The following is a 10,556-nucleotide window of genomic DNA, read 5'->3' as shown; positions in this document are numbered from 1 at the left end:
AGGTTACTGTTCCACCATAGATAAATAGTCCTCCACTTTCTGAAATTCCTGAACTGTACTTGAAACATTTGGCAGAGGCAACTGAAGTGGTTGTTGACAAATATCATAAATAATCTCATGGTTTGCCAACCATCCAAGTACACGGTACCAGTTAAAAAATATATTCCTTGGGCCCTGCTGATAGAGAGCAGGGAACTGCAAACATACTTCAGATGAAACATCCTGCTCAAAAACCCCCAAAGATATGACTGGCAGTGATGTCAAAATAACATTGAAAAGCAGCATATACCAATCATCATATATGGGCTGTCCAGAGAAACTTGTATATGCTTCAAAATAGAAGAGTGTAAGCCCAAAAGATATATTTTTGTAAAAGAAATAGCAGATCATCTGTGCAATCCTCTTATAGCACCAATGTCCATGAACCACGAGCAAGCGCTCCAAAAATCGAAATTGTGCAATAGAGAAATCACTAGCCATGACTGCCTGCATGCCTTCCACACCACTAATACCAACACCGATATCTGCTTCTTGAATCATGCCCACATTATTAGCCCCATCACCAATAGCCAGAGTAGTTTTACGAGTGCCTTCTTTAACCAGCCTTGTGACCAAGGCTTTTTGCTTGGGAGAAACTCGACAGCAGATTACAGATGCACAGAGTATTGCCATCTGCGAAAATTGATCTTTTAGGTCGGCCTCTAAGGCATATGCCAAATCTTTTCCCTCAATGATCAAAGCAAAAGCAACATCGGGATTCATCTCCAGACTTATTGTCTGGTAAGCATTCGTAATTTGCAATATAATGCTTTCTTTTGCAGCCTTGGTGGAGGTATCTTGGTTACCAAATTCAATGCCTTTTATAGTCAGACAAATTTGTTTCATGCCTTGCCGAAGAAGGCTGCATGCAAATCCTATATTGATTGCAGTCTCCATCTTATCACCAGTCAACACCCAAATCTTTAGACCTGCTTGTGCAAGTTTGTCTATACACCTAGGAACCCCTTTCTGTAGTTTGTCTTCTATAGTTGTAGCACCCACAAGAATCAGATCCTTTTCAATCAAATCAGACGCAACTTCCAGTAATGCTTCTCTGTCTGCCCTCTATAAGAAGCCCATAAACGCAGCTCCAAAAGGTCATTTGGATTTTCCTTGAGCTCTGACACAAGTGTATGTTTATCTCGTTCGATACGCTCCAGAAAATTTTTTCCATTCATCTAGAAAGATTTTTTGAAGATAAAACACTGTAGAAATTCCATCTACATTTTCATTTTCTAATTCCGTTATACTGTACATAACAGTTTCCTTGTAATATGGCATAAACACACTGAATGAAAGCATTTCTCGCACAGGTTTTGCTGGTGCCATTTTCATGAACAAAGAATTTGTGAAAAATTCTAATCGGCGTCTTGCCTCTAGATTCCTTGGAATATTGGCAGCAGAATCCTTGATAGTCACGAGTAAATGAAACCGCTTGATTTGTTGTCTCAGTTCTGGATCTTTGGGCCATTCCAGCTTAGAGAACAGTCGCCCTTCATTCCTTGCTTTTGCCAGGGTCTTCCAGGTGTCATAGTGCTCTCTTATATTATATGACAGAATATCATGGGTTACAACATCATAAAGATCTTGGACAGCTTTCACAGCACCCTTTGCCAAATCAGGCGTCTCATCATGTATCAAAAGTCCAGTCAGTGCAGTGACTCTTAAGAGGACAAGATGTAGCTTGCTCAGTTGAAAATCAACAAGAATAGTCGCTCTGTGTAGACTGTTTGTTATGTCAGAAAAGATCCTTTCCACCCATAATTTTCCCTCGTCATCCAGTATTGTTTTCAATACATTTTCCAAAGTCTAAAAGCATTCTACACTTTCTGTTCTTCAAGACATTTTGCAAATTAGAAACAAAGGAAGGTGGCAAGAGCTCGTTCTTCTCAGAAGGGATACTGCCAGATTGATCACAAATCGAAACCAGAATCAGAAGTTTCGGTCTTAATAGAGAATTTTCAGATTTAGTTTTGGATGGAAGTCCTGATTTGAATGGTACAGGAAAGAATCAAATTTGAAAGTTACAAAACACGCATCAAGACCGACCTGTAAGACCTTGCACATGCTATCCCCGTAGACTTCTTGCAGAAAATATGACAGCTGGGGTGAGATTTGCTATGGATCAGCACGAATTCCCGATTTCATAGCGCAGTTAGTGCAAAATCGGTGCTTTGTGCTACGAAATCACCTAGACGGAGGTTTCTGCGCTGTGAACTTTGAAATAGGATTGACATATGGAGCTTAGGTGTGGTGTGAGACCATTGATGGACTAAAACAGAGAATTGACCCCTTTTGACACACTAGCAAGACTCTTAACCAGACACTAAAACAAGATGAAAAGACTAGGCCCAAAACTGACATCAACCCTTTGACAAATTTAAAAAATTGATGTTCAGAATTTAAACTATTTTTCTTGAGTGATAACAGTGGCTCCACTTGGGATAGTGTGCTCCTGTAGTACACTAAGAACTCGCAGGTCCAGTGCTTTGTCCATTTTATGAAAAACATAGATTTGTTTGACAAACATCCCCTTCAAGCTTCTTGGGCCTTCACCTCGGGCTTAAGCTTGATGATGACTGTAGGAGAAAGAAATCTACATCTACTGAAAAATGCTCAGTTGACCTTGAGCTTATTTGCATTTTCCTACCTACCTACCCTATCAATTCAAACTTCTTTCAGCTCAATCAATGTGAAATTTCCAATGTAGCCAATCATTTGTCTTATCTGATATTTGAGTTTTTTGACTGCATTGGAGTTCAGCGCCACAATGATATTGTGATGACCACTGCCACTGAAATTGCCTCTGATCTTCATAGAAAAGCTGAAACACTGGAGAGTAAAACTCTTCCATGTATTTAGCTATAGGATCCCAGAATACATGATCAGCTTGATGATTCTTGTAACTTTCTGGTTGTGCAAACTGATCTTCAACAACAGTGTACAGTTCCTCAATCGTGAAAGAGAAAGGAAGCAACACTCTCTCCCTGTGTTCTGCCATAGAAAGCTTCTGAAAAGAATGATCATGACCATGAAGACTATATGATTGAATTTGACCTTCTAAACCTTCAATGTCTTCCTCAATGTCCTCAGCAACTTCATCCAAAAATTTCATCTTATCCTCTGCCTTACACTCAAATGATTTTAGATACGAGGACAAGGACAAAGAAAATTTTTCATTTGTTTCTCCATTACTATGATCATTATTCCATTGTTTGAAACCTTGAATTGAAGGAGAGTTTGCCACCACATCTGATCTATCTATCCATTCCTCCAAAAACATAATCCAAAAGTCTTCAAATGACTTGATGGATTTGGCAGGAAAGCTTTCAATCCACCGTTTACATTTCCCTTGAAATGAATCATAGAACAACATAATGCAAACATCCTCATGTTTAACTCTAAGAAGCTCAGTAAAATCACAGAAATCTGATATATGCTTCAAAGTTAAACTCAAATCTTCTCCATTGAATTTTGGACCATTCCTTAGAAAATATGCATCCTTTGGAAAATGATTTGGGAAACCATGAATTCCTGAAAAATCTATGCATGCACACCTTGAAATAACAATGGTAGCATTTGGGTCCTTCATAACTCCAGTGGAATCACCATGAATCTATGAATTTCAAATTCTTCAACAATGGAGTCGCCAAGGTAGATTTGCAGCCTCGAAAACCTTATGAGCTCCTGTTACCTTCAGAAGTTCAATCTCTTGATTTCGGGAAAGAATAATCTTCAGACTCCCGGCAGACGCACCAAAATGTTATCTCAAAATCAGACCCTGGAAGGCTGCAGACTAGGAAGACTTCAAGTAACTGTTTCAAACCAATCTTTTGACTAAGGCTTAGCCTCCTTAGCCTGAGAGGGCTCTCTCATAGGGTTATTGATTTTGATTAGGAATAAGATGGCTAACTCTTGTAAAATAACAGTGATAAAAATGAATGCTGGAAATACATTAAACAAGTTTCCATTGGGCCTATGGAGTCAATAACACCTCAATAAACAATGATACTGCCTTTACATAGAAGTCAGGGCATTTAGCATTTGGATGTTCAGAACACAACTCATATAAAACCACAGTTCATAAATGCATACAGGAAATCAGAGCACAATCAGTGAATTCTGAGTGATTACACATCTATGCAACTGTAAAAGACATTAAGGAAAGAATAAAATCACACATTCTGAACATGGAAATCCTTCATGAATCCTGAGAAGAAAAGCAGCCAAATTATATTACTGAAACTCTGTCTTTACATAAGCCAAAACAGTACTCTGTTATAAAATTTCCAAACCCCGATTACATTGCTGTTTCAGCTATATATAGCTTTCTTCTACCTGACTGAGATTCCTCCTCAAGCATGAGGGGAAGTCGAAGTCTACTTCTAATGACACCTATTAACCCTTTAACTAACTAATAAATACAACTGACTACTAATTGACAGCTTTAAAAACCTAAAACAATTAGGATTCTAATTCTACATCATGCTGAACGTAGCATTTATTACAATCAAGATTTATTCCCTGACAAGTGGTCTTTTTTAGTTTGGCTGTGATAGGTGTCTGTAGCTGCTTGCTGGCCTTTAATGTCGTATCCTTTTACCTCTGCTGAGAAACAGGAAACTGCCCCGGTACTATGCTTTTGGTTTCCTTAAAATATTCGAATCCAAAGAAACATGTCCTTTATCCTTTAATTTCCCAAACTGGAGCAGACTGCCACGTCCTTGATGTGCTGTCCACCGTTTTCATGTACCTGTGTGATGACAAAACCTTTCAAAAAGATTTGCCGCTTTGTCAATCATAGTTGATCAACTGAATTGTAACATGCAGCTACAGCAGTTTCGTAGCGCGCTACGAAACTGCTGAGTAATTTCAAAAGCACAGTCTTCCTTTCATTCAAACCAAACTCATAATTGTTTGCATTGAAGCAGATACGTTTTCAGTGTGATTCTCACTAGCACTGGCAAGGAAATGTTGAAACATGTCAAGGATGAGATTATCACACTGAAGGTTCAGCATGACAACGCATGACCTGACTTTTGCGACAGTTTCTAAAATTGTTACCCTCCTTCCAAATGTGGGACTATTCATTTGATCTAGTCCCTGAAGGCTTCCAACAATCAACTGAAGTATTTCCCTCATTAAATCATCATTATATGGTGCTTCAGGTGTCGTTATTCTAGTGATTTCACTAATGCAAGTAACAACAATGAGCCTGACATCTTTGTCTTGGTGCCTTAGAAGCTCTGGCTTTACCAACGCACTCATGGATGGAATCACTGCATCCTGCATTATCTCAGAAGGTTACTGTTCCACCATAGATAAATAGTCCTCCACTTTCTGAAATTCCTGAACTGTACTTGAAACATTTGGTAGAGGCAACTGAAGTGGTTGTTGACAAATATCATAAATAATCTCATGGTTTTCCAACCATTCAAGTACACAGTACCAGTTAAAAAATATATTTCTTGGGCCCTGCTGATAGAGAGCAGGGAACTGCAAACATACTTCAGATGAAACATCCTGCTCAAAAACCCCCAAAGATATGACTGGCATTGATGTCAAAATAACATTGAAAAGCAGCATATACCAATCATCATATATGGGTTGTCCAGAGAAACTTGTATATGCTTCAAAATAGAAGAGTGTAAGCCCAAAAGATATATTTTTGTAAAAGAAATAGCAGATCATCTGTGCAATCCTCTTATAGCACCAATGTCCATGAACCATGAGCAAGCGCTCCAAAATCGAAATTGTGCAATAGAGAAATCACTAGCCATGACTGCCTGCATTCCTTCCACACCACTAATACCAACACCGATATCTGCTTCTTGAATCATGCCCACATTATTAGCCCCATCACCAATAGCCAGAGTAGTTTTACGAGTGCCTTCTTTAACCAGCCTTGTGACCAAGGCTTTTTGCTTGGGAGAAACTCGACAGCAGATTACAGATGCACAGAGTATTGCCAGCTGCGAAAACTGATCTTTTAGGTCGGCCTCTAAGGCATATGGCAAATCTTTTCCCTCAATGATCAAAGCAAAAGCAGCATCGGGATTCATCTCCAGACTTATTGTCTGGTAATCATTCGTAATTTGCAATATAATGCTTTCTTTTGCAGCCTTGGTGGAGGTATCTTGGTTACCAAATTCAATGCCTTTTATAGTCAGACAAATTTGTTTCATGCCTTGCCGAAGAAGGCTGCATGCAAATCCTATATTGATTGCAGTCTCCATCTTATCACCAGTCAACACCCAAATCTTTAGACCTGCTTGTGCAAGTTTGTCTATACACCTGGGAACCCCTTTCTGTAGTTTTTCTTCTATAGTTGTAGCACCCACAAGAATCAGATCCTTTTCAATCAAATCAGACGCAACTTCCAGTAATGCTTCTCTGTCTTCCCTCTATAAGAAGCCCATAAACGCAGCTCCAAAAGGTCATTTGGATTTTCCTTGAGCTCTGACACAAGTGTATGTTTATCTCGTCCGATACGCTCCAGAAAATTTTTTCCATTCATCTGGAAAGATTTTTTGAAGATAAAACACTGTAGAAATTCCATCTACATTTTCATTTTCTAATTCTGTTATACTATACATAACAGTTTCCTTGTAATATGGCGTAAACACACTGAATGAAAGCATTTCTCGCACAGGTTTTTCTGGTGCCATTTTCATGAACAAAGAATTTGTGAAAAATTCTAGTCGGCGTCTTGCCTCTAGATTCCTTGGAATATTGGCAGCAGAATCCTTGATATTCACGAGTAAATGAAACCATTGATTTGTTGTCTCAGTTCTGGATCTTGGGGCCATTCCAGCTTAGAGAACAGTCGCCCTTTATTCCTTGCTTTTGCCAGGGTCTTCTAGGTGTCATAGTGCTCTCTTATATTATACGACAGAATATCATGGGTTACAACATCATAAAGATCTTGGACAGCTTTCACAGCACCCTTTGCCAAATCAGGCGTCTCATCATGTATCAAAAGTCCAGTCAGTGCAGTGACTCTTAAGAGGACAAGATGTAGCTTGCTCAGTTGAAAATCAACAAGAATAGTCGCTCTGTGTAGACTGTTTGTTATGTCAGAAAAGATCCTTTCCACCCATAATTTTCCCTCGTCATCCAGTATTGTTTTCAATACATTTTCCAAAGTGTAAAAGCATTCTACACTTTCTGTTCTTCAAGACATTTTGCAAATTAGAAACAAAGGAAGGTGGCAAGAGCCCGTTCTTCTCAGAAGGGATACTGCCAGATTGATCACAAATCGAAACCAGAATCAGAAGTTTCGGTCTTAATAGAGAATTTTCAGATTTAGTTTTGGATGGAAGTCCTGATTTGAATGGTACAGGCAAGAATCAAATTTGAAGGTTACAGAACACGCGTCAAGACCGACCTGTAAGACCTTGCACATGCTATCCCCGTAGACTTCTTGCAGAAAATATGACAACAGGGGTGAGATTTGCTATGGATCAGCACGAATTCCCGATTTCATAGCGCAGTTAGTGCAAAATCGGTGCTTTGAGCTACGAAATCACCTAGACGGAGGTTTCTGCGCTGTGAACTTTGAAATAGGATTGACATATGGAGCTTAGGTGTGGTGTGAGACCATTGATGGACTAAAACAGAGAATTGACCCCTTTTGACACACTAGCAAGACTCTTAACCAGACACTAAAACAAGATGAAAAGACTAGGCCCAAAACTGACATCAACCCTTTGATAAATTTAAAAAATTGATGTTCAGAATTTAAACTATTTTTCTTGAGTGATAACAGAGCGCATCATATCTAAGATTGTTCTATTCATTCTTTCAACTACTTCGTTCTGTTGGGGATTATAAGGCACAATTGTTTGATGTTTGATCCCATGTTGGCGAAGATAGTTTTCAAATTCATTTGAAGTGTATTCTTTTCCGTTATCAGTGCGAATAGAGCCAATATGAGATTGTGCATCATTTTCAATCCATGTATGAAAGTTCTTGAATGTTTGAAAAGCATCAGATTTGTTATTCAATAAATAAACCCAACACATTCTGGTGTAGTCATCATTATATGTCATCATATATTTATTTCCATTTGCAGAAGGAACATGCATTGGACCACATAAATATGAATGAATGAGTTTAAGTTTTATATGTGCTCTGGAATGTGAATCATGAAAAGACTGTTTTCTGTGCTTTCCTTGAATGCAAGCATCACATTGCTTAAGTTTCCTAGGAATTGTAGGAAAACCATTAACACCATTTTTCTTCAACAAGCAGAGGTTGTCATAGTTCAAGTGTCCAAATATAGCATGCCATAATAAACTTGATGGAAATGTACCTTCATCATAATGAGAATTGTATGAGAAATTTTGTGCACGAGAAGTGTTACCTTGCATCTTGAGAAGCATTTCTTCTTCTATCCCCGTCATGACAAGTGAGTGATCTAATGCTTTTCTAACCTCAACCTTGCCATCAAACATATGAATGGAGTGTCCTTACTAGCGGATGTGGACCAAGGACAACAAGTTTCTCCTTAGTTGTGGGAGATATAAAACATCATGCAGAAGAAAGTATGGAAGACCAGGCAATTTAAGCCTGATTGTGCCAAGCCCTACTGGCTTGAGTTTTGGTTTGTCTACAAAGTATACTGCTCCATCAACATTGTCAGTAAATTCTTCAAAAAATTCTCTTCTAAAAGTCATGGGGCAAGTTGCTCCTGAATCAAGCAACCAATCATTTTTCCAAGAAGCAAGTGAACCATTAAATAACTCTTCATTTACTCCAATATTACAGTGTGCCACAACATAGTGAGCAAATTCAGGGGCTTTACCTTTCTCGATGTCATTGGTTTTACCTTTAGGTTGATTTATTTCTTGCTCAAATTTGTCCCAAGGCAACTTGCTTGTGGATGCATCATGTGACCCATATCTACTGCAATGCATGCAATGCAAATCTGAATTTTCTACTTGAGAGTGTCTACCCCCTCGCCTCTAAAATTTCTTTTTCCTCTTACTCTTCGACCACCTCTTCCTCTGGAAGAATTTTGAGCAAGATTCTTCTCTCTATGTGCAAGACACACATCCTCTTCAGAAGACTGAGGAGATGTCTTCTTCCCAAAATCTTTCTCTCTTTCAACAAATTTATTCACAAGGGAGTCAAAGGTAATTTCTTTGAGGTTTCCATTTGCTTGCAATGACTCAAGATAATTTCAGTAAGTGGGATAAAGTGCCTTGAAAAAAGATATAAGAGGAATGTTCAGTTCAACATTAGTGACTTTGATATCATGCATAATAGATTTTACTTATGATGCAAGAGAAAGAGGATCATCATTTTGTAATTCAAGGCTGAATAATTTAATCATGAGTTGAACAACTTCATGTGTAGAGTGTGAGTCATAGAGTTCCTTCAGTTTTTGTAAGGCTTCGAAAGCATTTGAAAATGGTGAAATATGGCGACTCACCTCTTCATTTACTAATGTTGCAATCAAGGCATAAGCATTGCTGTTCTTATTTTCCCAAATGGCAAATTCCTTGTTTGAGGTAGGCTGTTGTGGTTCTTTGTCTCCTTCTCCAACACACACTCCTTTCCACATCTCATTAAAAATGAGGGTGTATTTGATTTTCTGAGACCACTCAAGATAATTCTCCTTCCCATTGATAACCACTCCCACAATAGATATTAATGAATGCATTGTAAAATCTGTTTACTGTAAAAAATACTTCTTGTGGCAAAAAATGCAGTTGTGGTGGTTAGAATGCAAAAAAAATGTAATCTGATATTTATGGGAGTAATATTTAGGGTAGTGGTTACTTGGCGAAGGTTGATATGGGAAGGGTATTATATGGGAAAAGGGGATACGTATGAAGGCTGAGGGATTAACCTGTGTGGGGAGGGTTGACAGTATACCAACGAGGTATGGCAGCGTTAATCTACGTATGGAGACCCATGGTAATGCAAGAAGGGAGTGTTACATACCATGGGAGAGGGCCAAGAGTGGTGTATACAATGTTCAAAACCAAGAGCGATGAGGGGTGTGAGTGCATATATGGAAGATGAACATATATGGAGAAGGGGCGGCGATGTTGTATTATATGACTGCACAAATCAGAATACTAGACAACGCGAGGGAGGGTGCAACCAGATAGTAGGCAGTGGATAGTAGGAAGCATGAGGGAAGGAGCAACGGAAGAGGGCATAGAGACAACGTGTTGTGGACCATGATTCCGTTGCACGAAAACTGGGAGTCGATAATGAAACAATTGAAATAATACCAACAGTTGAAAACAACATTCTATGTATATGAAAACAACTTTATATTCGACGTTCTATGTATATGAGACTGCCACAGTGCGACTCAGCGCCATAATGTTACCACAACACCGATACCTGAGACTTGTGCGGTAATACATTTGCTACAGCGAGGTTGTGGACAACGTGATAATGCAACCCACCTGCCTTCCCCATCGATGAAGACGTAGAGGCTGAGGCTGGCTTGAAATCTGTCACAACACAGTGGAGAGGGGGGTCACGTATGAACCAGA

At 39.0% G+C, this 10,556-nt stretch overlaps 3 pseudogenes; all 3 read right to left on the bottom strand.

The window, feature by feature from the left end:
* Positions 1-3: 3 nt before the first annotated feature.
* LOC149206515 (putative phospholipid-transporting ATPase 7 pseudogene) lies at positions 4-936 on the bottom strand (annotated as a pseudogene).
* A 125-nt stretch (positions 937-1,061) lies between these two features.
* LOC149206514 (callose synthase 10 pseudogene) lies at positions 1,062-5,331 on the bottom strand (annotated as a pseudogene).
* Positions 5,332-6,400: 1,069 nt separating this feature from the next.
* Positions 6,401-10,556, bottom strand: part of LOC149206513 (callose synthase 10 pseudogene) — a 34,224-nt pseudogene continuing 30,068 nt past the window's right edge.

This window comes from Pinus tabuliformis, chromosome 1_2 (assembly GCF_031772625.1).
Source record: "Pinus tabuliformis cultivar Carrire ecotype Pingquan chromosome 1_2, CPIR1, whole genome shotgun sequence".
Taxonomy (NCBI): Eukaryota; Viridiplantae; Streptophyta; class Pinopsida; order Pinales; family Pinaceae; genus Pinus; species Pinus tabuliformis.
This window is presented reverse-complemented; position numbering and strand designations above follow the sequence as displayed.